Source organism: Typopeltis vanoorti, chromosome 23 (assembly GCF_054136105.1).
Source record: "Typopeltis vanoorti isolate ZY-2024b chromosome 23, IOZ_Tvanoo_1.0, whole genome shotgun sequence".
Classification (NCBI taxonomy): Eukaryota; Metazoa; Arthropoda; class Arachnida; order Uropygi; family Thelyphonidae; genus Typopeltis; species Typopeltis vanoorti.
Genome location: NC_143571.1, coordinates 81,185,990 through 81,193,266, shown reverse-complemented (window position 1 = coordinate 81,193,266; position 7,277 = coordinate 81,185,990). Strand labels below are relative to the sequence as shown.

At 33.3% G+C, this 7,277-nt stretch overlaps 1 non-coding gene across 1 annotated transcript; it reads left to right on the top strand.

Annotated features, from left to right (window-relative positions):
* The first annotated feature begins 1,878 nt into the window (after positions 1–1,878).
* Positions 1,879–1,962, top strand: TRNAL-UAA (transfer RNA leucine (anticodon UAA)). The gene has a single exon. It is a non-coding gene; the product is annotated as a tRNA-Leu (tRNA).
* Positions 1,963–7,277: the final 5,315 nt, after the last annotated feature.

The window sequence follows — 7,277 nt, the reverse complement described above, 5'->3', positions numbered from 1 at the left end:
GCACTGAAGACCCAGACAATGTTTCAATTGTGTTTATAACAAACAATTTTGGCTACGATGATTTTGTATTTAAAAGAAATTTCCTGAAAGAGTTTTGGCAAATGAATTTTGTGATAATAAATTTAAGACTTTTATTTCTTTTTCACAGCCATATCTGGCGAATTTTAAGCTAGTAATTTTTTATATATCTTCATTTTTCCCAGTAATGAATGAAGTAAATATAAAACATCAATTTATTATAACTGTAATATTGTTTCCGTTTTATTTTTTTATGTTTATGTTATTTTTAATCTCTTATTTTATATTTATTTGATTTTTTTGAGGGGTAGGAGAGAAGGTGAAGATATTCTTGGAAGTATTTGTGGTTGGCAAGTGCAAAGTCAATATATTTATCTCAGAGATACGCGTGTACGTTGGTTAAAAAATACATTTTTCCTAGAATCAAATCTCTACATGCATTTTTCAACCTTTGGCCCGATCGTAATTCCGATGAATATGTAGGTCATATTCAGTCTACTACCACCCACGAGAACTCACGCTACAAATTCTTTCTCCCTATTGGTTTATTTAAAGGAGTGATGTTTCTTCATAGCTCGATAAGGAGAGAGGTGAATGAGTGTTGCTATAATTACACTTGCAGATAATCTAAGGACAACTACTTGAGTTGTCTAGCACCGAGCAACCTAATGCTGGCACCCTTTTATTATCATGTTCTTGTTTTTGACTTTCTGTTTGCTTTCGTTTGTGTATTTTTTTTTATTCTTAAATAAAGAGTACCGTATAAAATTTATACCACACAAACTGCAGTGTTTATTTATGCATTTGTATCTAGCAATATCAAAACTTTGGTTGTTGCCGTAAAAATTAGGGTTAAATAGACACAAACTGTCACACGAATTTTACTAGAGCGTATAAAAGTTGAGAAATGGAACTAATGGCTAAAATCCTATTGACAAAAGTCCCTTTTTCATTAACTGTGCTAACATACAACCAATTTTTGAGAAAGTTCAACGACACACACGTATAAAACCTACTTCTTATGGGGAATCCCCCTTGCAATTAGGACACTGGTCACGAATACAAGCCACCGCTCTTATGGTACTGATTACATAAGCTTCCTTGTTAATAAGCTGAGTCAGAACAGGAGCAGGTGCTTCAGGCTATCCAACTATCCAATCTTCTTAAGGAAGTATGCTTTTCTCGTTCGTAAATATTAGCTAATTGGCACCCCTTCGATTATATTTTAGGCATGCTAAACAGATAATTATTAAGTACTTTAAACAACTGCCAAGAGATGGCGCACCATGTCTTTGTGTTAGCAGTGCTCCCACGCATGTCGCTTAGGGCACTTCCGGTGACTGACAAGCCTTGGTTTGTGTTATTGCGGTACATAACTAAAGTAACTAAGCTTAACTTTTTTTGTGTGAAATGTGGACGCAAATAAGGTCAGGGGACTGCTCCTTCCTTTTTTTTTTTCCCCCTTTCGTATTTCACGTATTCTTTCATTCACGACGTGAATGAAAGAACTTGTTTCCCGAACGTAATTATGAGTGGCGTAACACTCTCAGCCGGTTTTTTATTTCTTTGTAAATTATACACTCCCAAGTTCCAAATCATCACATATTTATTTGTCTAAGAAGGGTCATTTCGTAATAGTTATAAATGGCTTCGGGTATGAAAAGTACAACGAATTTTTAAAACCTACTTTACTTACTTCCTTCGGACTATTCATTCTGTTTAGCATTAAATTACACTTTACCTACTTTACACAATCCCAAATGATCATTTCAAGCCTTCTCATCAATCGGATCTTGAAATGTCATTTGGCGATATTTCGCGATAGTAATGACTTGACATTTTCTTTTTCACTTTAATATCGCCAGGATGGCCGAGTGGTCTAAGGCGCCAGACTTAAGATCTGGTCCTCGTAAGAGGGCGTGGGTTCGAACCCCACTTCTGGCAAAAAGAATTATTTTTTGTCGTGTTTTTCCTCCTCAGATTAGTGCAATATAAACGATTTTGTATTGTGGAAACCCAATATTTTTTTTAATAATTTTAATTCAATCATTTTTTTTTTAATTTAAATTTTGTGACTCTGATAAAATGGCTTACGGAATGCATTGAAATATAACTTTTTGAGTGTGATTTCTGAAATAGCTTTGTTAATCTAAGTTTAATATACTTCTACAAATCTGACATATAAAGGTTACTCATATATTATTATTATTATTATTATTATTATTATTATTATTATTATTATTATTATTATTATCTTATGAAAACAAGAAAATATATTGTTTTTAATTGCGCAAGATATATGCTACTGTTATGCTAATGGTTTTACAACTTCTCGTATGTGGTGTCAATATTAAAAATAAAAAAAAATAAAAATTATTAAACAAAAATTAAAAACCTCATTGTAGAATTTATCTTTGGTAGTGAAAGAAGTTAACCAATGACTAAAATTACTAATATTAATATTAATAAATGATTTACCCACCACATAAAACAGAATAATCACATATCCGTATAAAAGTACGGTGACGAGACTTTCCTAATATCGGCCTTCCAGTCGACGCTATCATCTTCGAGGTTGTACTAAACATTTCAAAGCTTTTGCCGCCTCTCGCAACAAACAGGAAGGCGTTATTTCCTGTCCATTTTTAAAATAGCTGCTATTTTTCTAAATATTTTCAATGGAACTGAAAGCAATCCTTATTTTTTTATTTTTTTTACAGGGGAAGGGTCAGTTTCTACTCTGCGCACATATCTTAAATCTGAAGCCATATTCAAAGTCTTTTTCTTTTAGAAGCTTACAAACAAGGTGGTTCCAGGCCATTCTAGTCATTCTCATAAAAGTTTTTGATTTTAGTGACGAGATCAACTTTACACAGACTGATGTCAGACGAGTAGGATGAATGTTCCAATGGCTTTCAGATGATTAAGAAGTTTCTTGAACAACTTCCGTTCGCTAGCTATTTGCATTGCACTCTGCAACACCAAGAGCAGATTGTTCAACAAATGTCTTGGTCTTCGAAGACATTTAAGTAGTTGATGATGCTGAAACGAGCAACAGTGCTGTGTTTTAACCGTTGAACATAACGGGAAGAATGGCGAACAACAGGAAGAATCTCTTTAGCATTCATTTATCTTTCATGTTTATTGGTCCTTTCCAGAAAGGAAGCATCAGTTATTGACAAGTTTATAATGGTGCTACGTTTATTCTTTGGATCTCGGACTTCATGACCTTGAACATGAGTATGACATTCTTCAAAAGCAGTCTTCTAGAAAGCTTTGACCTCCGGACCTAGTTGACCACTCCTTCATTATTTCTTACTATATTCGGATTAGTCTCGCTGCTCATAAGGAGATTAAGTTAGTCTGCATCGCATCAAAAGAACCCCGACGAAGTGCAATTTCATATAGGCAATGGTTCCACCACATACCGTAGATGGAATCATTTCAGGAGACCACTACCTTCAATTGAAAATCTCTTATAAAAGAGATTTCTTCTTTCTTTTTACGAGAGCGGTTAATGGTTAAAGCATATTTGTTGCTATCAATTTTTCTCATTGTATGAAACTTAAAATAATCCAAATTACAGCAAATAATATACTGAAACAATGAAATGATCTTTCCACCCTTATCCTCTCTCATGAAATTCGTGTTAAGCCTATTTCGAAAATCATAAAATGGTTTCAGTTGTACACGTTTGAAAACAGCTGGTTTATGAGCAACTCAGCTGTATAATTAATTTTTTTTTCTTTTTTTTTTTTTTCAGTCAGTTCATTTTAAATGCTACTGTTTTCCTGATAGTTGTTGACATTGTCAATAAACACACGATTCAAAACTCTCAAGTGTAACAGCGTAGGTTCCCTTTTCCACTACAAATATCGAAATTATTCTGAACTCATTAAACACTTCTCGGATCTCCTTTTGCTGTAACAAAGCAAGAACGAAAGCGCCACCTTGTTTATGACAAGTACCCACAGCCATAATTACTGTTTTTTTTTGCTTCATCAGCGCATGAGTAATACGAATTGCGCAAACGACCCAGAATAGCGTGACACGTGTTGCGTCACAAAAATGCTCAAACAGCTTGTGTTCGTGCAAACAATCAGGATTGCACGAGACGTTGTTAATAATGATGATACATACCTTGCATGCTACGAATTAAATGACTACTCCATGATAACGTTTTTCTGTATAATGCATTTAGCCGGGATGCAATACTTGCACATGTATAAAAGAAATATAAGTTAAAAAAAAAAAAAAACTGGTTATCTCAGTTACTTTTCGTCGAATATTGTTACCTTTAATATATTTCGTCTTCAGCAGTAATTCTCCTTGGAAACTTGTTCTTATGCGAAGAGAAATATTAAGCTTTATTTTATTGTTTCCTGTTAGCAATTTGACTTAAGCTTATTCAAAAATGTTTACGTATAGTTACCCAAATCGTTTTCCTCTTCACCATTTAGTTCACAAACGTGTAGACTTTAATGTCTTTACTGAACAATAAGTCGGGGAAATTGAGCTGCCGACACTCCCTTTGAGCAGTGATTTCGCACGACTCTCCCATGAGAATCGGTTTTTCCCCTTCTCGTTATCGCAATATGACCTACTGTTCAAAAGCAGTTGCTTTTATGTCATAAGGATCCCTTTAGGTGATATTCACTCTCCAGGTGGTGACACTGAAATATATATTTACCTTGTAATGCCGCTTTTCGAATTTATAATTAATTAGTTTTTTTTTTTTTTTTTGAAGCGTGTGTGTGTATCTGTGCGTGCGTGCATGCATAAAAGGGATTACATTAGATTTCTTTCATTTTATTTGTGTTTTTGTGTACAAAAGTGGGCATTGCTATTTCCAACTAAACACTGAGTCCGAGGATGCAGTTAACAAAGTTCCGATAATTCAATTTCGTTGGACACATCACTGCTTTTATCCCTTTTATGTTTGATATTGCACGAATGTCGATGCATTCTAATTGTCTATAAACAAATTGCAACTCTCTTTCCAGCCTACCTTACTAGAATTGGAAAAGGTTTATTTATATATTGGCTTTCTAACAATGAATTATTTCTAGTTTGAATATAGACTGCAAGTCGATTATTTTGTTACAGTTTAATGCTATTTAGAGTCCACGTCAACTCTTAATTATTATTCTTTAATATCGCTTGTGATATTTTTGATATGGTTATTAAAAATGCTTTTAATGCAGTTCAGAAAGAATATCTATGTGTGCCATTTTTAAATATATAATTCAAATTCTTAATTTTGTCCAATATAACAGCACGCACTAAACAAAACTGATCCATCCAAACATTTTAATTTTAATGTGGGTTGTGAAAAGTTACTACTTAGACATGTCTACCATTCTTTGAACGTCATTTAACGTTCAAAATAGAAGAGAAACAAAAATTCATATCTTTTTTCACTATATTATAATACTTAATATTTTTAAATTATTAATTATATTAAATAATTAATTATTTATAATTAAATATATTAAGTAATAAATACAATCTAAAATTTTGTTATTTTGCTCTTTTATCAAATTTTTTAAGATATTTATTAGAATATATAAATACACCTTTAGATTTTTTATATATTGGAAATAGTAAATGGGCTTATGCAAACGCAATCCATTTCCGGCGTCGGGTGATTGATTCATTCAATCCAATATCCTTGGAGGGTTATGGATGGCAATGCTGTAGCCAATGAAGTTCTAACTGAGGCTCTGCTATTGCACCCTCCTGCCATGATCAGAGCTTGAATTGCTCAATAATACCTTTTCCATACACTGTCCTCTACAGATAACGGGGAAGATGAAAAGCATTTTTGCTTCGCCCCTTTAAGCCAGTCCTTAAAAGAATAAGGACAGTCCATTTCCTTGAATTTTAAATAAATTTTAGATTTAGATTTGAGGCAACGCTGCATGGTTCTCGAAGGAGATTAGTTTTATTTTATTTTAATCCCATACACGGAATGTTCTTCAATCCGTGGTGCATTTAGTATGTAGATCAACAGAAAAGTAAGAAGAAATAACACTGATTAGGTCAGGGACAGTTTAGCAAAGCTTTCTTTTGGTAGAATGACGATGAATTTATGCTGAAGAGTTAATGGTGTTCAAGTAATGCTAAAACTGGGATAATCGCATTTCTGTGAACTTTGGTACTGAGTAAGATTCCATTTCTTGGTGAAATAATTTATCTGCGCTGTTGTAACATGTGTCACTTATGTACTGTAGCTAAATCAGTGTACTGACTAATCCAGATCATTGCTAAAATAATCAACGAATAGTTATCCATTTAAAAGATCAGAAGGGTTAATGTTAAGCATTGACACATTTATGGAAATAAATATTCCTGCAATTTCTATCTGGAAAACTGGGTTCTTTTATATTTTTATTTTTTTCAAAATTAGTTTCAATTTGATTATCGGACGCAATATAGTCATCATTAGTTATTTTGAGAAGGTTAAGTTTTTCCGTCACTACAGTATGTTTATTGAGCACAAGATGGGTGTGACATCATAAATGATGTCACACCTGGAGGGACAGGAAAGTTCATTATTATTATTATTATTATTATTATTATTATTATTATTATTATTATTATTATTATCTGAGATCTCCAGGGAGTCAAGAACTTATCGAAGGAGGACTTACATCACCCACGCCAGCCTTATACCCGCTTTTAAACTCATTCACACTAGATGTACTCACCATTTCAAGGGGCAAACTGTTACTCACTCACGGTTCTGAGAGAAAAAATCTAGCTCTCACCCCTTCCTTAATTGCACACAAACTTAATTTCACCAGGTCCCTCCTCGTCCTCCCCAACCTTCCATATAATGAAAAATTTCATAAACCAATATCCTATAACACTCGGTCAGAAGTTTATATACTTCTATCAATCACCGGTGACAGGGATCGAGAAGATTCTAGAATGATGTCATATCACAAGGAAATGGTTAGATTTAGTTTTTTTTTTGCTTATTTAGAACACTGAATATTTTTAATCCAAAGTAAATGAAAAAACAAAATTGCTCATTACAAACAGAATCCAGCTATTGATTTATCTTATGATTTCTTCAAATTGTACAGTTATATAAAATATATAACAACTTACATTACAATGATTGGGGCACGTACTGTAGTGTAACCGAGCAATCAGCGTCAATTTTCACAGTCCACAAATTACGCAAGAACGGAAATTGGCTTCAGAGGATTCAAGACCATTTGTGTTGTTTGAAGTTAATAAATGATCATAGA